The sequence below is a fragment of the Galleria mellonella genome, unplaced genomic scaffold, assembly GCF_026898425.1.
Source record: "Galleria mellonella isolate WM207_F2 unplaced genomic scaffold, CSIRO_AGI_GalMel_v1 utg654, whole genome shotgun sequence".
NCBI classification, from domain to species: Eukaryota; Metazoa; Arthropoda; class Insecta; order Lepidoptera; family Pyralidae; genus Galleria; species Galleria mellonella.
Window position 1 is genome coordinate 1,164,663 of NW_026442139.1, and position 22,107 is coordinate 1,186,769.

The window sequence follows — 22,107 nt, forward strand, 5'->3', positions numbered from 1 at the left end:
TCCTACCTATCACATTCTTTTCTAACCTACCTATCCTACTCTATTCTATTCTACCTATCCTATTCTAGTCTATCCTACCTATCCTATTCTCCCTACCTATCCTATCCTATACTATTCTACATTCTAAAAAATACCTTATGTTACTCAACGTAGCTATGTATAAGTATAAAAATTTTCAAATTTAACTCCGTAATTTTTGATTTTATTCATTACAAACAAACAATCAAATCTGTCCGCTTTATAATACTTGTATGAGTGCAGATAGAGTATTTACCTAGCTAGACGTTACGACTAGCTTGTAACCGTGGTCACGAGAAGGCGCTGTCGTTGTCAGTGGATTGTCCATAAATTTCGTGACATATAACACTCACGGTCTCCATAAAGCTTTGATCAATATCTCTAAACACTGTTTAACCTTAACTATTGTTTTTTAAACTGTTGCTAACTCTATCTCATCTTACTGATTACTTAAATGTTTTTATTCCTAACTGAAGTGGTACATAAAGTATTTTTTTGTAGACTAGCTGTTGCCTGCGACTTCGTCCGCGTTTCCGTCGTTTTTCATAAAATAAGTAGTCTATGTCCTTCCACACGGTTCAGTGGTTTTGATGTAATAGACACATTTCCCTTCACTGCTCTGCTCCTATTGATCGTAGCGTGATGAAAAGTATACTATAACCTGCCCAGGAGTGTGAAGAATAATTGTACCAAGTTTCGTTAAAATCCGTCGAGAAGTTTTTGTTTCTATAACGAACATACAGACAAAAATTTTACTGATTGCATTTTTGGCATCAGTATCGATCACTAATCACCCCCTGATAGTTATTTTGGAAATATGTACAAAATTGAATTGATGGGTAAAAATGGTATGATAACCCCACCTGCACTAACGGGATACGCTGGCGGAGCACCAGTAAAGGGTGATCGATGAGAATGAAAACAGGCCAGTTAGTTCATCATGATGAATTTATCAGGAATTATCCATGTTAGTTTCCAGGGAGAACCGCGAGGATTCTCAGTCTCCATTACTAACAGTCCCCCCCCCCCCCCCCCCCAAGAGGAACGGTAAGACCGAGGAATAACTATATGGGACAGATAAAGTAAACACTAGATGTCATATCGTATAGGGAAGTCAAAGATATGGCCTGGAATAGAGCTGGTTGGAAGAGAATGCATGAAACAGTTGCACCGACAAAAACCTCTTAAATTGTAAAAAAAATACGTCATAAATGAGCGACACAACCCAATCTCAGGTGTCAGTATAAACCGAATGACATCTTAACTTATTTATAGGGTATCACGTAACAAGCAGGTGCACCATCTAGCGGCGAGATTAGACACTGGCCAGACGCGTATTCACGCGCTATCACTAATTGCCTCGGACGCGCTGATACCTGAACGATAAGGGAATCTTGTAATTACGCAGTGTACATTACTCGGTTGCCATTAGTGATTATCAATTTATCATCCACTAAGCGAATTGTATGGTACATCCAATGTTAGTCTATAAAGAACTGTTCTTTTTATCATGGATAATAATGGAATGGTAACCCGGTCTGCGGTAACGGTATACGCTGGCGGGACACCAGTGAGGAGATGTTTTCGATGTTTTCTCCCACGAACACTCAGGTTATGGAATGAGCTACCTGCCGAGGTTTTCCCAAGACACTACAGCATGGGGTTCTTGAAAAAGGGGGTAAAGAGGTTTCTTCAGAGTCGGCAACGCGCGCGTAATACCTCTGGTATAGCAGGCGTTTATAGGCTACGGTAACCGGTTGCCATCGGGTGGGCCGTATGCTTGTTTGTATAATAAGATGATAGGTGAAAATGAAAAAGCAGGTCAGTTAGCCCAGGGTGACAAATCTAGCAATAATTCAATCACGATGGGTTCCAGTTTGTTATTAAAATATATATATATATATATATATATATATATATATATATATATATATATATATATATATATATATATATATATACATACCATTAAATAATATTAAAAATGTTAAACCCTTTATTGCACCAATAACATTAGAATATACATTGACAATTCAAATTTCAAGTGTAATTTGCAACAAAACTTGTTACGACGTCCCGTATGGTCCCAGCATAGAATAGGTTATTCCTTTCTTTCCTTTAGGAGTGAGTAGTAAGAAGAGATTAAAGGAACTTAACGATAGAAGAATGGGCAGCAGCCTCCCTCTTAAAACATCTCTAAAAGCCTAAGTGCGGTTGCCAACCCGCCTGATATACTACTTTTTTTTTTATACAACTTAGAATAGCAAACGAGCTGACGGCCACCTGATGGAAAGTGGTAACCGTCGCCTATAGACATGAGCAGTACCATGGACATAACAGTACACACACATACTGTTTCGTCCATGATACCCCCCATGCGTTGCCATTCCTGAGGACTCAGGTGTTATTCCTCTGTACACTGTAAATTCACGCCATATCCCACCCTTCAAACCGAAACACAGCCATGCAAACACAGCTGCTTCACGGTTGAAACACGAATGGAAAAGAGGTACCCAAGCAATCGACTTTTGTACAAAGTTTTAGTAAAATAATAAATGAATTTTTCGTTTACTTTTCTTTAACTATTTCAAATGATCACTATTATTATAGACTAGCTGTTGCCGGCGACTTCGTCCGCGTTTCCGTCGTTTTTCGTAAATTAAGTAGCCTATGTCCTTCCTCACGGTTCAGTGGTTTTGATGTAACAGACACATTTCCCTTCACTGCTCTGCTCCTATTGATCGTAGCATGATGAAAAGTATACTATAACCTGCCCAGGAGTATGAAGAATAATTGTACCAAGTTTCCTTAAAATCCGTCGAGAAGTTTTTGTTTCTATAACGAACATACATTCTTGGCATCAGTATCGATCACTAATCACCGCCTGATAGTTATTTTGGAAATATATTTCATGTACAGAATTGACCTCTCTACAGATTTTTTATAAGTATAGATAGATACAGACAATGCGATCATTTATACCAGTGAAATGTTTCTAAACCCTCAACAAAACGTCAATTATGTGAACACAAATAGGGCCTGTAGCGGACTCTCGAATTGGATAATAGACTTGCCATACAAGAGCTGGCCGCCGGCGGTCTCCGTATTTGGGACCTACACTTATCGCCGTCAATAGAAACAGTACGGATATGTTCACCATAGACTTAGTTCATACCATTACATCTTTACAGTTCCTAATACATAAATAGAGGATGGAAAAGGGATTATTAGTAATGAGATTTAACAACCTCATTGCTAACCAGAGGGAGACTTTGTACAAAAGTCGATTACTTGGGTACCTCTAACCCATTCGTGTTTCTACCGTGAAGCAGTTGTGTTTGCATGGCTACGTTTCGGTTTGAAGGGTGGGATATGGCGTGAATTTACTAGGTACAGAGGAATAACATCCGATTCCTCAGGAATGATAACGCAAGGGGAGGTATCATCGGCGAAACAGTATACTCTGTTATGTCCATAGTACTGCATGTACATAACAGAGTATAAAGTACACTATGGTGCAATAAAAAATAAATAAAAATAAATAAATAAAATAATATTTCGTAAAACTCAACTCAAGAAGTAGTTATGCAAAATTCTAACAGTGTTCAGACATTGCAACATTACGGTATATTTCGCTTTATTTACCTAACTTTAATTATAGGTTTAACTAGAAACTTAGAATTCCCATTCCTTAGAACACGCCTCGTTCTTGTCTACAGCCAGCGACCCATAGGTCATCAGATCTAGAACGACTTAATTTTACCTATCCGCAGAATTGTTTAGCTTCACATAGTTAATTATTCTAGTTTAGGTTTCTCTCTATTTTCTTTAACACAATCAATATACTAGGGGGGAAAGGGATTATTAGTAATATGGACTGCCAGTATTGTTACCAAATATATACTGTTATACCCAATCAGGTCGACCTCCTCGCGGTCCCTCCTGGAAACCATCGTGCTGAAGTCCAGGTGTATTTATCACGATAGGCTAACTGACCTGCCTTTTTATTCACACCTATCGTCCCTCATTGGTGTCCCGCCAGCATACACTGTTAGCGCAGGCGGGGTAACCGTTCCATTATCGAGGGGAAAGGATTGTTAGTAATAGGGAGGTTAGTCCCCATTACTCTAAATATACCCTATCGGGTCGACCTCCATGCGGTTCTTCTGGAAACTATCGTGACTAATTTATCGTTGAATTCGTCACGATAGGCATAATTGACCTGCCTTTTCATCCTTACCAATCATCCCTCACTGGTGCCCCGCCAGTGTATACCGATAGCGCAAGCGGGGTTACCATTGCATTATCATTCATAAAAAAACCATTCCATTATCATCTACCACCAGAGGGAGACTTTGTACAAAAGTCGTTTGCTTGGGTACCTCTGCCCCATTCGTGTTTCTACCGTGAAACAGTTGTGTTTGCATGGCTGTGTTTCGGTTTGAAAGGTGGGATATGGCGTGAATTTACAGGATACAGAGGAATAACACATGATTGCTCAGGAATAGCAACGCATGGGGGGTATCATGGGCGAAACAGTATACTCTGTTATGTCCATGATACTACTCATGTCTATAGGCGACGATTGCCACTTTCCATCAAGTGGGCCGTCAGTTTGTTTGCCGTTCTAAGTTGTATGAAAAAAATCTATTTATCCATTAAAAAAATCAATGTACTTACTTTTCATCCGTGACTTCGTATAACCACGCACAACCACTCTTTGGAATCAACTTCCAGCAGCAGTATTTTCGAACCGATACGACAACATAACCTTCAAGAGAAGAGCATATTTCTTTTTAAAAGGCCGGCAGCACACCACAATGTCGCTGGTGTTGTGGGTGATCATGGGCGGTGGTAGTCACTTACCACCAGGTGAGCCGAATGCTCGATTACCCCCTGTGTTGTAAAAAAAAACAGATTATGTTGACCGTATCCCGTGCTTTAGGGGTTTTATAATTCGAAGTACGTACTATACCACTACGCCATGTCGTTATTTGATGTCGCATAAAAATAGCAATATTTGTACACACCCAGTAGCTCCCAAAGTTTACGACCATTTTTATTACATGTAAAACATCTCAGAAGCTTCACATTTCGCTCGTGAATATCGGTTAAAGTGGTTTTATGCGTGTTCCATATTTTATAACCACGTAAAACAGATACATTAGCACAGCCTCTAATGGGCTATAACTAGAACAGTCCTTCTCAAAGTATGCTTAGCAGATCTGTAAAGCCTCTCTGTGAAAATTACTGTTATAATAAAAAGTTTCAAAAAATTAAAAACATTAATGCAAATAATACTTTTTTAATAGAAGAAAAATATTTTAATTATGTAAGGAAAATTTCAATAAAAAATAATGTATCAAAATCGGTTTAGAATTAGCATTCTAATTGCTTAATATAGTGAAAAATTACATACAAATCGAAAACTTTTTTTTATTAATTTAAAATAATACATGTAATTACATTATGCGGTTATTTTAAGAGTCGTGTAGTCCCGGCATAGAATAGGCCATCCTATCCTTTTCCGTAGGTGTCGTAAGAGACGACTATGGGAGAGCGTGGGATGGGCAGCAGCGTCCCTCTTAAAACATCTCCAAAGCCTAACTGCGGTTTCCAATCCGCCTGCAAAGCGTGGCAACTACTGGCAATACCTCCCCCCCCCCCCTCCCCAAGGGGAAGGCTTATATACAGCAGTGGAGAGTTAAAGGCTGATATAATGATTGCAAATAGCGTATAGAATTCATTACATCATATAGCGACTAAATGAAAATAATTTGGAAAAATACTAAATAATTGTGCCAATTATAGAAATATTTTTATACGATTTTCTATTACTTAATAAAAGTAAAACAGTTTTTATCATTTTAAGTCTACCTTCATAAAATATTTAAAACTCCAAAAGAGGTTTGTCATCAAGAAAGTTTGAGAACCGCTGCACAACAGTTATAGTATCAAGTTATCAGTGACTAGAGGAAATTTTTATAGCACATTTTATTGATCATTTCTATTGACAGATATATCGAACGGAGAAGAAAAATGGCGTTACAAATTAGCATAAACCAATTATATAGATATTTCGTCACTGACTAAATTATATTTTATATGTTATTAGACCTTACTGAAGAGCAATTAAACAAGCTTGAGCGTCTTCAAAATTTATGTATTCGCTTCATATTTGGTCTTCGCAAGTATGATCACATTTCTCAATTTCGTACTCAACTTTATTTTTTATTTTTCTTTGTTTTCTCAATGTTCTCTACCCAAAGGTTGTCTGGAAGAGATTGCTTAGCGATAAGGCCGCCTTTTGTATCATTTCTTATTACAGTTAAATGTGTTTACTATTCTATAAATGGTGCAATAAAGTGTACATACATTTTAGTTGATTTTTTGTTGAAATAGGAAATTTTGTTATTTTTTTTTTAATAAATAAATTATAATTTATTTTAAAACCCGACAGACGTCGTCCAGTCTTGTTTCTGTTGTTTTTTCTTTTTTAATTTTGTCGATCTAATACGAGAATTATATGAAAAGTCCGCCATATATACATATGTACATAGTTTTACTGTGTATTAAATTTTAAATAAAAAAAAAAAAACAAAATCATTTCCTAAGACTGAGACTGAGAATCCCATTGCTAGCATAATACCCAACCAGGTCGACTTCTTCGCGGTTCTCCCTGGAAACTATCATGGTTATTTCCTGATGAATTCATCACGATGGGCTAACTGGCCTGTTTACATTTTCATCTATCACCCTTCACTGGTGCCCCGCCAGCATATCCCGTTAACGCAGGCGGGGTTACCATACTATTTTCACCTAGCAAAAAAAATCACTTACCATCAAGTGAGCCGCATGCTCGTTTGCCCCCTGTGTTGTAAAAAAATGTTCCTCCAATCTCCAATTAGTTTGCAAATATGTATATGGATAATCATATACATGTAATAATGTAATATATATGTATATTTACCTTTATAATTGTTAATAATAATAATAATAATAATAAGCCTTCCAAAGTCCAACCCCGCGTCCGAGCTCACCATCTAGCTCACGTGGAAGGCGGTCACGCGTATAAATAAAACCTACGCGGCTAAAGGGGCAATGGCAAAAATAAAGATGGTGAATAATTATAATGGAGACAGTATAGGGTCGCTGCCCGGGGGTCGCCGGGGCGCGTCTACAACTGGCGGTAGGCGCGGCAGAATGCGAGCCAGCCGACCGGCCCCACCACCTGGCCGGTCCGACCCCTCGCCATCGACATCAGCTGGCTTGGCGCCGGCAGGGCCGTCACAGGCCCAGCAATCGGTGCCCGCCACTGGTGGTACACGTCGCATGAGGTGGACAAGAGCCATGAATGAGGACCTCATGCGTGCGTTCTTCAGGGCTACAGGGACAGAAACAGGCAGAACAGGATACCGGGCAGTAATGCACCGCGAGTTTCTGCGTCTTTTACCGGATCTAACCGTCTCGGAACAGAACCTAGCCGACAGAGTTCGGTACATACAGCGCTCTGGTATGTTTAGCGCGACCGAACTCGAACGATTGCGAAGTGAAGTTGTTCCAGAAGCAAACTCCGCGACCGTAGAGCAACCCATCTCAGACGTGCTACCTAGCGTAGAGGTGGTTGCCGAAACGCTTTCAGAAGCGGATGCGGACGGAACAACTTCCCAGGATATAGAGCATATGAGGAGCATACTAGACGAGGCGATTCTAGAGATCCGAAGAACTCCCCTCGAAGAGAGACCGAAGCTTCCCCGGATATATCTAAATGTGGCGACGCGGGATGCCATTGAGGCCACAAATGGACTTCTGCCTCAGTACCTTGAGGGCAGCGGTGACCTGGGAGAGACGAGTTCAATCCTGTTTGGCGCTGCGTTGGCAGTATGCCGATATACCGGCGCAAAAATGCCCCGGGCTGGACGTAATATCCAAAGGGATAATATGAAACCAGCCTGGAAAAGAAGGATTGAACGACGGATCGCCCAGGCCAGAGTCCTCATTGGTAGACTGCTCTGCTTCAGGGAGGGCAACACACGCCCGAGAATTATGCGCTCCGTAAAAGAGGCCTTTGCTGGGACAGGTGTACGTCTGTTCCAGCCGGACTTCGGGCACAAACTTACGGAGCGCATAGATGAACTGAAGCAGAAGATCGCTGCATGGGGGAAGCGACTCCGACGGTACTCTGAGAGGGTTGAGAGGTATCAACAGAATCGCCTCTTTATGAGTGATCAACGGAAGTTTTATAGGAACTTGGAGCGCCCAAAACTACAGCCCACAGGACAAAGACCCGAAACAGCCAATTTCGTCGCCTTCTGGAGACAGCTGTGGTCTGAACCTGTGGAACATGAGGAGGGCGCATGGATGCACGATGTTGAGGAAGCATGTGCTCGAATAACGCCGATGAACGCCATTGCCATTACGGAGGAAGACGTGGTTGCCGCGATCCGTCGGGCTCCGAACTGGAAAAGTCCGGGGATCGACGGATTGCAGCACTACTGGTTAAAGGCGTTCTCGGCCAGCCATGCGACCTTAGCCGTGCAATTCCAGAGTGCCCTCGAAAACAGGACGCTCCCGAACTTCCTTACAACCGGGATCACTCATTTAGCTCCTAAGACGGACGATACCGCGGATCCATCTAAATATCGCCCCATCACTTGTCTTACGACAATATATAAGACGTTAACATCCGTTCTGAGCGCTAAGATCTCTCGTCATGTGTACGAGAATAAGATCCTATCTAGCGCTCAGAACGGATGCAGGAGCGGTAGCCGCGGATCGAAGGAGCTGCTCCTCATTGATGCTGTCGCTGGCCACGTGGTCAAGCGGAACCGTCGGAATTTCTCCGCCGCCTGGATAGATTATAAAAAGGCGTTCGATTCCGTGCCCCATTCATGGCTCCGGAGGATACTCGAGCTGTACAAGATCGACGGTACAGTTCGGGTGTTCTTGGAGGCATGCATGGGGCAGTGGACGACGATCCTGACTATCCAGGGCGAGCGATTGACGGATACCGCTGACCGGATAGAGATAAAGAGGGGAATATTCCAGGGCGATTGTTTGAGTCCACTTTGGTTTTGCCTGTCCCTGAATCCACTCAGTACTTTACTGGAGAATTCGGGGACTGGATTTCAGTATCGGAGAGGAGGTACACGAGTGTCTCACCTTCTGTACATGGATGACTTGAAACTGCTAGCTCCGAGCGTCGAACGCCTGACGGAGCTGCTAAATATCGTAAACGATTATAGCAGCTCTATTAGGATGGCGCTCGGAATAGACAAGTGCGCGGTCCTCCATGTGCAGAGGGGACGGGTCACTCAAACTGAAGGGATCGCCACAGATCCCTCTAATATTAAAACCCTCTCCGAGGCTGAAACATACCGGTATCTGGGCATGTCACAAAACATCGGTGTGAAGGAGACGGATATGAAACAGTCAGTCCGCGAGGAATTTTTTGCGCGCCTTACAAGAGTACTGAAAAGTTCTTTGTCGGGCGCCAATAAAATCCGAGCTTATAACGGCTGGGTCATACCCGTACTCCTTTACACTTTTGGCGTGCTCAGATGGTCTCAAACCGATCTCGAAGCCCTGGATCGGAAAGTCCGCACAACTATGACCCTCCATAGAATGCATCACCCGAAATCGTCAGTCGTGAGGCTGTATATCCCGCGGAAGGCTGGTGGTCGAGGCTTGTTAAGTGTTAAGACCATGCACAACCGCGAGGTTGACAGCCTCAGGACATATTTTCTGGAGAAAATAGACGAGGGTTTGCATAGAGAGGTCATAGAATGTGACAAAGGATTCACCCCTCTTTCTCTGGCTAAAGAGGACTGGCGAAAACCCGAAGTTTTGGGTACCTCTCAGCGGGAGGCCGTATGGAAAGAGAAGGAGTTGCACGGAAGGTTCTTCAAAGCCCTTCACGGGCCGTACGTAAACACGAAGACCTCCGTGCACTGGCTACAGTTCGGTGATCTCTTCGGAGAGACCGAGGGTTTTGTCTGTGCAATACAGGATCAGGTGGTTAAGACGAACAATTACCGAAAGCACATTCTGAAGGATGGCACTGAGGACATCTGTCGGGCATGTCGCCATCCCGGAGAGTCACTCAGACATGTGCTTTCGGGTTGTTCAGCTCTTGCCAACACTGAGTACTTGCATAGACACAACCAGGTAGCCAAAATACTCCATCAAGAGCTAGCTCTGAAGTACGGCCTCGCGAATGAGAGGTTGCTGTACTATAAGTACGAGCCCCAGCCGGTCCTCGAAAGCGACAGCGTAAGGCTCTACTGGGACCGATCCATCATCACGGACAGGACCGTTCTTGCGAACAAACCTGATATCGTGGTGATGGATCGGGCACTCTCGAGGGTGTTTTTGGTGGACGTCACCATACCGCATGACGAGAACCTCGTGAAAGCCGAAACCGAGAAGAAGAGAAAATATCTCGACCTGGCTCACGAGGTGACCGAAATGTGGGGGTGACATCTACCGAAATCATCCCAATCGTTATGTCGGTGAACGGTCTTATCCCAACCAGTCTGGAACAACATCTCAGACGGTTGGGATTCCGAGGCGGCTCACTCCCGGGAAAGATGCAGAAAGCGGTGCTCTTAGATTCTGCCCGCATTGTACGCCGGTTTCTCTCCCTGGGGCCCTGAACCCCGGCCGACTGTGCTTCTGCCGGGGGTTAGTTGCCATCTCCTCTCCTTAAGAGGGGAGATGAGAATTTTAGTGAAATTTAAAAAATAATAATAATAAAGTTTATTCTCTTCACAATACCAGTTGTACATCTATTACAGTGGACCCCCGGTAATCCGGCAAACATTATGCAGGGCAGTGTCGGACTATCGAATTTGTCGGATTATAGACCACTGCCTAAGACCCCTATAGTCCGGATTTTTTTACGAAAGAGTACCTTGTAATCCGACAAATTACATATCTAATGACGAGAGTCTATACTATATTATACGTACATATGTATGTACTTTGAAGTACAAATCAGACTTAATTTATGTAAGTCGAATTTAGTAAATTAAATAACAATTGAGAGCTTACGTTTTATTATAAAATTAAGCATAAATGCACATACATATCTACCAAAATAATCAAGAATTATTAATCAAAATCATGTAGTGAATACTATATCAAATTATGAAGCTTTGAAATACATATTCATCAATTTTTTTTGTTTAAGGTTGTTATAACGCGAGATCAGAGCTTTGTCCCTCAGTCTTCTCAAAAGTAAAAGTTCGTTGTAGGATGTACCATTCTCTTCAGCCCATTGTAAACCTAGCTCAAAAGCGTTAACTGCGTCTTGATCTGTGACTTGTGGAGCAGTTGCAATCACGTCGTCGTTATCTTCCTGATCGTTTGTTGTATTATTAGAAACCTCTTTTATAATATCTTTGTCAGACATTTCAAGAAAAACATTTTCTTCTTTATCCATTCCACGGTACCAGACTTCCAAATCTTCCGGACTTATCTGTGTTTCAGTAGAGACTTGTTCTATAACTTCCGAAGTTACACTGATTTGTGGATCGTTGCTAGGAGTGGTGATTATATCTGGCCATAACTTTTTCCAAGACGATTTAATAGTTGATGACGGTAACGCACTCCACGACTGACTAAGAGCAAAAACCAAGTCTTTCATATTAAATTCTTTTAAAGTTTTTCTATTGGTTGGTCTTTTGATACGGCTCTCAAAAGTAGGTTTTTTTTATAGTCTTGCTTAACAAACTGAATGATGTTCTGGTCCATTGGTTGAATCAGTGCAGTGCAATTTGGCGGAAGAAACATCGCAGTGATGCATTTATCCTCAGTTGTCAGTTCTTCTTCAGACGGATGACCGGGAGCGTTATCAAGAAGCAACAACGCTTTTTGAGGAAAATTATGATCTTTTAACCATTTTCTAACTTCAGGTACGAAGCATTCATCAAACCACTTTTTGAAAAGGTCTTTTGTCATCCATGCACTTTTTTGTCCGTAATAGTGTACAGGTAAATCAATGTTTTTGAATGCCCTTGGTTTATTAGATTTCCCAATGACCACCATCTTAAGCGCGTGTGTACCTGCAGCATTAGCACATGGTAGTATGGTTACACGCTCTTTACTCACTTTCGTCCAGGTACGTCTTTTTCGTTACAAGAAACGAAAGTTTTGTTAGGCATCACACGCCAAAAAAGCCCTGATTCGTCTGCATTATACACCTGTGACGGGTCAAGATTAAAATCGTTCACCTTTTGCAAAAATCTTAATTTAAAGGGCTCTATGCAGGTGGCATCGTTAGAAAGTTTCTCTCCTGTAATAGTCATTAAACGTATGCCATGACGACTTTTAAAACGTTCTAGCCATCCTTTGCTGGCCATAAAATCATCTTTTTTGTTATTTCCTTATAAAAAAACTTAGCTTTCATCGCCAACATGGGTCCCGAAATTGGTGCATGCCTGTTTCTTTCCTGAAGAAACCACATGTACAAAGCTTCTTCCACTTCTGGATGTTCAGCTTTCTTGAGTGTCTGTCTCTTGCCTGGCCCGCAGTCAGTAGTTGACACGAACTTCTTAATCTTCTCGTGGTTTTTTTTAATGTCATAAATTGTAGATCGGCCTACGCCGTATTCACTTGCTAAACTACTGAAAGTTTCATTGCGATTTAAGCGATCTAAAATATCACATTTTTCTTTAATTGTCAACGTTTTGTGCTTTCGCTTCTGGGTTTGTGACGACATTACTAGGTACTACATATACTTAATACACAATGAATAAATAGTAAACAATGAACGTACGCTAGGCCGTATCGCTATCACTAGTAGTCAAATTCAAACTAAGTAAAACAATGCATATGCGTCGAGCACAATAGCGGTGGCGCGTACGAGTTGTGACCTGTTCAAACTTGCGTGATCTATATTAGCAAAGATTGTCAAACATAATTCTGTCATGTCGGATTACAGGGGGCGCCGGATTAGACAGGGGCCGGATTATCGGGGGTCCACTGTATATTCTAATACATTTATTTTTGGAGGTTACATAATTTAATGTATTGTGAAGAACTGGTGTCTGAAGTAGGATAAACCTGTGTTACAGATCACCAGGTCCTCACCCCACAGTTAATGTACAAGTTAAATTATTTTTTGTTATATAAATTATATTGTTTTTACAGACTTGTTTAGCTGTGTGTTGTATGTTTTGATCATGCTGTGTACGCATATTTTTGGAGGGTTGAGGGAGGCTTGAACAAAACATTACTGTACTGTATAAATTAATGTAATCATGTTAATTCTCTGTAATGTGTACCTATTGAAATGAAATAAAAATAAAACATTTCTACGTAGGCAACACGACCGCTTACCACATCTGTGTAAAGCACTTAACACTTCATTAATTAGACATTAAATAGGTCACGAACGTTCAGAAACGATCAATTAACACGGTAATTGCAATAGGCGTTTGATAACAATGTATCCAGCGCTTACGACATACGTTTGATAACTAGTGAACGATGAGATGACGGGGCGAGCGACATGTTACGAAATAGCTAACGGTCGGACGACGGGGGGAAGAGGTCTTTTTAATGGGTGATAATGGAATGGTAAGCCCACCCGCGCTATAAGTATACGCTGGCGGGGCACCAGTGAAGGATGGTAGGTGAGGATGAAACAGGTCAGTTAGCCAATCGTGACGAATTCAACAAGAATTGTTCACGATGGTTTCCAGGGGAAACCACGTGGAGGTGGACCTAATAGGGCACATTGCCTGCAATGGGGCTGTCAAACTCCATTGCTAACAATCCCTTTCCCCTGGAGGAAGAGGATTGTTGATGGGGACTATCGGCCCCATTGCCAACAATATGCCCTGCCAGATCGACTCCACGCCAAGGTTGTAGCTAGATCCAAGTTTAAGGTAGGGCAAAAGAACTGTTTGATAGGGCAGAAGCGTTAAGTGACTTTGAAAAGGCGAATGTGACCAATTTTTTTGGGACTTTTCATTTTGAGGCATAGGGCCTTTTAAGGTAGAGCAAGCCATTAGGCCTTCAGGAATATAATTGTTAAAAAGTCATCTAATTTGATGTAGTAATTTTTTCGTGATGCCGGAACAAACTTAAAAAGAGACAGATAAAAAAAAACCTAAAAATTTTCGTTTTGGCAACTATTGGTCTTATTCAGACGTCTTATTTTTTTTTTTTTTTTTGTTTAATATGTCACGTATACAGACATCGTCTAGTTACAATTTTAATATATTAGTAAAAATACATTGCTTTTCGTTACCATGACAACGCGTTCAATTCTCAGTCGCAAATGTATATTAAAATACATATTTTAATAATATTATAATACTGGTTGCCATTTGCATTTGATAAGCATTTAACACGTATTACTAGAAATCGTCCATTTGTCCATAGCTCCCGTTAAAATCTGTATTTATGTGCAGTAAACCGCGCCAGGTACTAACCTAGCGCAGTTGGTTGGACGGTGTTACAAAACTGTTACTTGTCTATTACAATTCATGGCCTATTTTTTATTAGATATTCGTGAATAAGCGAATATACTGGATAGAAGAGCATCCGCAGTTACATTATATTTTTCTGCCTAAAAAAATCGCGAAGTGATTTATTGAAAACCCCTTAATCAAGGCTTTTGAGTGATTTAAACCTAGCAACAAGAGCCAGCTATTATTTGCTGCTTCTAAACTTTCGTGTTTGAGAAGTCTGAGCTTTATAGTTCGAGGCATGCCACAGGCATAAGGTTTTGGTCCTATTTGGGCATCCTTTGCCACTTCCTTTGCTAATTGGCCAGCTGTTTCATTTCCATGAATGTTTAAATGACCAGGGATCCATCTCAAGATAATGTTATTTCTGCTGCCCAAGTCATTTAATAATAAGTCTTTGCTTAGATTTATAATTTTAGAATAGATTAACTATGCAACACGTGGGCTTATTGAAACATTTTGCAAATGATAATCTCGAAGATAAATGTCAATGAAGCAACTTTCATATGGGTGCAGGTGATAGACGATTGCACTGCAGCCTAAGTAAGTATTAACTTGTTATTAATTCAGCCCTAATTAACATTTGACCCGTATGGAACCATCTCGAATGCAGTTTCGCTTACTTAGGTAGGCGGTTTTAAATCTTCTTCGATGTCTATGCATCTTTTATGTCATCATATAAAGAATCAGATATTTTGCTTCTGAAGACACCTGGTGGATATTAGTGACTACGGATATAATAGAATATATTGTGATTTTTTTTTTATACAACTTGAATGGCAAATAAGCTGACGGCCCACCTGATGGAAAGTGGTAACAGTCGCCTATAGACATGAGCAGTACCATCGACATAACCGAGTATACTGTTCGCCCATGATACCCCCCATGCGTTGCCATTCCTGAGGTCTCAGGTGTTATTCCTATGTACCCTGTAAATTCACACCATATCCCACCCTTCAAACCGAAACACAGCCATGCAAACACAACTGCTTCACGGTAGAAACACGAATGCGACAGAGGTACCCAAGCAATCGACTTTTGTACAGTCTCCCTTTCCATGATATACATCTTTCATTGCCATTTCTGGAGATTATTGTGTTTTTGCTTATGAGATGATACCACGAAGAAACCGTAATTATTTTTTTTTTACTAAATTCGTCACAATACTGATTAATTAATTGGAATTATTTTGTTTAATTCCGCTACCAATTAGTATGTTTGCGACTGCCAACACTCGAAGATTGACTATTACTGCCGGGAGTTCTCGATTTTTTTTTTTTATACCACTGTGGTGGCAAACAAGCATACGGCCCACCTGATGGTAAGCGGTTACCGTAGCCTATGAACGCCTGCAATACCAGAGGTATTACGCGCGCGTTGCCGACCCTGAAGAAACCTCTTTACCCCCCTTTTGAAGAACCCCATACTGTAGTCTCTCGGGAAAACCTCGGCAGGGAGCTCATTCCATAACCTGAGTGTTCGTGGGAGAAAGCATCTCTGAAACCGCGTTGTACGCGACCATTTAGGCTGTAAGGTATGAGGGTGAACTCCCTGTCGATGGCGAGCCGTACGATGATAGAAAGTGGCCGTAGGCATCATATTGAATAATTCCTCTGAGCACAATCCGTTGTATAAGCGGTAGAACACGCAGTGTGAGGCAAAATCTCTCCTAAGACTTAAGGGTTCAATACCGCTTGCAAGCATGGGATCATCGACAATTCTCATAGCTCGTCGTTGCACTGAGTCGAAGGGTTCAAGCTGGTATCTAGGTGCTCCCGCCCATAAGTGACAGCAATACTCCATATGGGGCCGGATTTGCGATTTGTAAAGCATTAATCGCTGATCCGGCGTGAAGTAATGCTTCGCTCTATTGAGCACACCGAGTTTTTTGGATGCCAGCTTCACCTTATCTTCGAGGTGGCCACGGAACTGTACGTCACTAGAGATGTCGACATCAAGGATCCCAATGCTTTTAGAGATGTTAAGAGACGTGCCTTGGAATTGTGGAGCCACAGCAAATGGGGTTTTATTAGCGGTGAACGCGCAAGCTTGTGTCTTAGAGGGGTTAAATTGGACCAAGTTTTGTCGTCCCCAATCAGAGACTCCAGTTAGTGTTCTCTCGATTTCAGACACAAGCTGTTCACGATTGTTCTCCACGATGGAACGGGAGACATTGGTACGACCCGTATAAAGGGCATCCCCGGTGCTGTCATCCGCATAACAATGAATGCTACCGAAGGTTAACATATCATTAATATGCAGTAGAAACAGCGTTGGGGACAGCACAGAGCCCTGCGGGACGCCAGCGTTAATATCCATGCTATCGGAACAGCAACCATCTACAACGGTTTTTATACGTCTGCCGGATAAAAAACTGGCGACCCATTTACAGAGGCTGTCGGGAAGTCCATAGTAGGGCAATTTCGATAGAAGACCCCGATGCCAGACCCGGTCATATGCCTTTGCAATATCAAGACCGACAGCGAGCGCTTCACCTTGACTCTCAATAGCTGATGTCCATCGGTGCGTAAGATATACCAAGAGGTCACCAGTTGAGCGACTATGGCGAAAGCCATATTGGCGGTCACTCAATAAATCGTGATCCTCTAGGTATTTTAACAGCTGTGCGTTAATTATACGCTCCATCACCTTAGAGAGAAGGGAAGCGATCGCAATCGGTCTGTAATTTGAAGGGTCCGACTTATCGCCCTTTTTAGGTACAGGATGTACAAGGGTGGTCTTCCATGTCGAAGGAAATTGCCCTGTGGAGTACGAGATCGTGAAGAGATGCGTTAATACAGGAAACAATTCCGGAGCACACTGCTTTAGGACCATTGCCGGTATACCGTCTGGCCCACTCGACTTATGAACATCTAAGGATAGTAAATCCCGCCGGACTTTACATTGTGTTATAGTAATTTCCGGCATGGAGCTTCCGCAACACAAGATGGTAGGTGGTACAGAATTACCTTCGTCCATAGTCGAGTTAGAGGCAAAGAGAATGCCAAATAAGTCGGCTTTCTCTTTAGCACTGAGGGCCAAGTTACCATTCGGTTTCCGAAGTGGTGGAAAAGACGACTGACAAAAGTTTCCTTGGGCAGCTTTAGCAAGCGACCAGAAAGCACGGTTACCAGAAGGAAGGCTTGATAGTCGCCTACCAATTCCGCCCACAAATTCAAATTTGGCTCTGGCAATTACTCTCTTACTGTAACTCGAAGCAGCATTTAATTTGAGATTTTTTACCATGTTTCCGTATACCCTTTTAGCGAGGTGAGTGGCATTGTTTTTACGATGAGTTATTGCGAATATTTTGAAAATAAATGTACAGAGGAATAACACCCGAGTCCTCAGGAATGGCAACGCATGGGGGGTATCATGGGCGAAACAGTATACTCTGTTATGCCCATGGTACTGCTCATGTCTACAAGCGACGGTCACCACTTTCCAACAGGTGGAACGTCAGCTTGTTTGCCATTCTAAGTTGCAAGAAAATAACAATTCGGTTGTTTTCCTTCTTATTCTTTTAATGGATGATAATGGACTTACTATTTCATTGTCATTTATTAAAAAAATTAAAAGGAAAACAATTATATGGCTCATTCATTTGCGATATCTATTTACAGTCATATCTAAGAGTATGTTTCTCAACATAATCATGTTAATAAACACAGATAATAGAAAGTCACGATTGTGATGAAGTACGTCTTTACGTAACACATGTCTTATGCACAAGTCGAAGCTTATCGTATAGGTACCTATGTTTTGTAAGTCACTACACGAATAAACAGAGCTTTGCTGGAGACTTTGTAAACATTCTATTGTTTCACTTAAAGTGCAATGCCCCAGGTTCCTACTTATTCATCTCGTTGCACATTAGCCCTTTTACTAAGGTCCTTATTACGCTGTCAAGTTTGAAGGATTACAAATTGTTTCGACAGAATTTAATAAAATCCGTAAAGTAGGGAACAAGGGGAAAGGGTTTGTTAGTAGGGGCGTCTAATTGCCCTGTTGTTGCAAGATTTTAACAGGTCGACCTCCATTTCATTCCACTTGGAAACTATCATGCTTAATTCTTTTTGTATTTAGTAAAAGATAATGGAATGATAGCCCCGCCTGCGCTAACGGTATACGCTGTCGGGACACTAGTGAGGCATGATAGATGAGAATGAAAGGGCAGGTTAGCTAGCCCGTCGTGATGAATACACCTAGAATTAGAACACGATGGTTTCCAAGGGGGCCACGTGGAAGTCGACCAGTCGGGGTATATTGCTAGCAATACGACTGGTAGTCCACGTTACTAACAAGCCCTTCCCCCCATTCTTTTTGTATTTGTCACATTGGGCTATGTGTATTTGTCACATTGGGCTATGTGTATTTGTCACATTGGGCTATGTGTATTTGTCAGCTTTTATCCTCAAAATTTTTGAAATTGAGTATATTAGACTATAGATAGACTATATTCTAAATGAACATATAGGATACACATATTGTAATTCATACGGATGAAACCACGGGATACAACAAGGCAAGTAATAAAACCCTACCCGTCTATAATAAGCTTCTTATTTCCATCAATATCTATACTTTTTAGATTACAACTTGTGTTTTATTAATAATTTAACCGACTTTCACCGCGATATCCGATAATGTTAATCAGTATCAGTTTCACAACCGCTCCCTCTAGTGGGCTCGGCAGTAGTTCACATAGAATAAACATACTACGTTTAATCTATTTTTCTTTTCTTAGATTTTTTTTATACAACTTAGAATGGCAAACTAGCTGACGGCCCACCTGATGGAAAGTGGTAACCGTCGCCTATAGACATGAGCAGTACCATGAACATGACAGAGTATACTGTTTCGCCCATGATACCCCCCATGCGTTGCCATTCCTGAGGACTCAGATGTTATTTCTCTGTACCCAGTAAATTCACGCCATATCCCATCCTTCAAACCGAAACGCAGCCATGCAAACACAACTGCTTCACGGTTGAAACACGAAGGGGACAGAGGTACCCAAGCAATCGACTTTTGTACAAAATCTCCCTCTGTTATAATTCTTAGGTAAATTATTGCAGTGAAATTTTTAAATAATCTTAGTATATATTTTATCGTATTATTCATCTTTATTAATATTGTAAACTAGCAGTTTCCCGTGGCGTTGCCCGCTTCTAACTATATAGTTCCCGTATATCATTCCCATTAGAACTCTTTATGAATCCGGTCTTATATTGATATACTTAAATGATAATTACATACCTAATATCTTCATAAACTTTCAGCCAATTCAACTGTCCCATTATTTTATAGCAATTTTAATTGTGATTCTTTAGATTGATATAGTACATTACTGCAGCGGCCAGCAACTGAGGCATTGATGGACGAACGTGCAAATGTGGGCCGAAGCGAAGCCGAGGCACACATACGTGAGTCCATCAATGCCTAGTTGTGGCCAAGGCTTGTATAGTACTTTTCTCAAACAATGCGCGGAAATCAAAAACACAATATTATTTTTTAAGTTCAATGACGAATAACGAACAATAATAATTTTTCACGCGCCATAATGTTCCTTTGTTATATTTTTTCAATAAACAGCTTTCTATTTGCAAGCCAGTTCGAAATTTAAATAAAAGTTTTTATTAGTTACCTCCTTGGTAGCCATGTTTCGAAATAAAAGGTCATTCTATTTTTAAATTACAGGACAGATATGAGTTTACATAGTAATTTATCTAGCCGCAAAACACGACAGATATAAATTTTCATACAACTTTTGCCGGCCGCTGCCCGCATGTATCTGGCCAGTACGGCAATTTTGATTTATCTCTAAGAAGATTGTTCAAATAATGCTCACATTTCCAAACATGTTTGAGAAATGAAATACTTTTTTTATTTATGAACCGATTTAAATAAAACAAACATTAAATGTTAAATAAAGTAAACTGCAACGTATTAGCGTTCAAATCGGTTAAGCCGTTTCTGTGTGTATGTAATTTGCCATATTATACTAAAAAATAAATTATAATTGAAACGGCCATCAAGTATCTTGCACATCCTAAAGGTTGATTGGTAGACAGCATTAAGTCCATTCAGTCCACCTTTTGAACCACATTTTATTGGACAATAATATTTAAAAAAATAAAATATAAAATATAAAGTATGTATACATAACAAAAGTACTAAAACCATAGAAGGTGTGGCGGTACTGTCATGTCTACACATAGGCGACGGTTAACATCATAAAGTAAGCCCTTAGCTTCATTGCTATTCGTTACATAAAAAAGAAAAACTATATATCGAAGCATTTGGCGTTCCATTGTTTCTGCCTACCCTTATGGGAGACAGGAGTGACATATATGTATGTATGTATGTAAAAACTATATATGTATGTTCCATTTGTCTGCTAGATAAACTGTCATATCTGTCTGTTTACCGTATCTATCTATCTATTTACTGTATGGATAATCTGATAGTATTGTTTTATTGTTACCCTATTCCCTTTGGCCGCAACAGAATATCAGTGCTTTGCTCTTTTGAGGGCGAAGCAATAAACTGAGTTGTGGCCATTTTGTACTGCTACGGCACACGCACAAACGAAAATTGTATTTAGCTTTATGTATTTTTTTTTTATCATTTATGTTATCTCGCTTTTTTTTGTATATGTATGTTGTAATTTGTGTGCTGTTAGTAAGTAATGCAAATAAATTACCTATCTATCTATCTATTTACAATTATTTAGCCAGGAATGGCATCAAACTAATAAAATCTCTACAGCACGAAGGCAAATGGCAATATTATATTAATTATTTTACACCTTCGAGATATCATGGAGAAATAAAATAATGTAATTATGTAGTCACTTTATAGAGTGGCTACTGAGATATAGGGGAAACTGGTTAGTGGCTGTCCATTGTATTTAATTGCATCAGACATATAGATTAAATACATTAATAAATTTAATAGTAAAAAATGTTATGATCTTTAAAAAATAGCAGAGTTAGAAAACAACGTAGAAAAAAATAGTGTTTCGAAACAAAACACAATTTCCTGACAAATTTTTTATGGGACCGTTATAGGAGTAAACTCTAAAAAGTGGTGATGGGAGATGGAACCTTTTTGTTTCAGAAATCACTTAAAAATCCAACGGAATACCGAAGTAATAATTATTTTGTAGCGCTAGTTACATAGATTATAAACATTCAGATGGAGTATCTCCAAACAAATGCATACATGCAAACGCCAAAAACACGGTGAATTTGAATTCGATTTCGACACTCGATGCTTCGTCATTATTTTAATACAAATATAAAATCTACGACCGATAATAATTCAACCCACTCTTATAAATTTTATTATGATTCTTACCAAATGATGTCAACATTTGAGTGCTGTATAATTTATCACCAATTAATTGCCTTGTATAGTGTATTGATAGTTTGAAATCATTCACTCTTCACCATAACGGTTAACTCGTAAAAGTGTTTGAGATATTATAATTATGTCATAAACACTAAACGACTCATAAACTAACATAAATATGCAATTATTCGTAAAATTACCAGAGAGAGTTTGTACAAGTCGTTTGCTTGAGCACCTCTGTCCCTTTCGTGTTTCT

The 22,107-nt window shown here is 40.5% G+C and overlaps 1 protein-coding gene across 1 annotated transcript in view; it reads left to right on the plus strand.

The window, feature by feature from the left end:
* LOC116412780 (laminin subunit alpha-1) overlaps nucleotides 1-22,107 on the plus strand; it is a 226,833-nt gene that overhangs the window by 172,910 nt on the left and 31,816 nt on the right. The window lies entirely within an intron of this gene.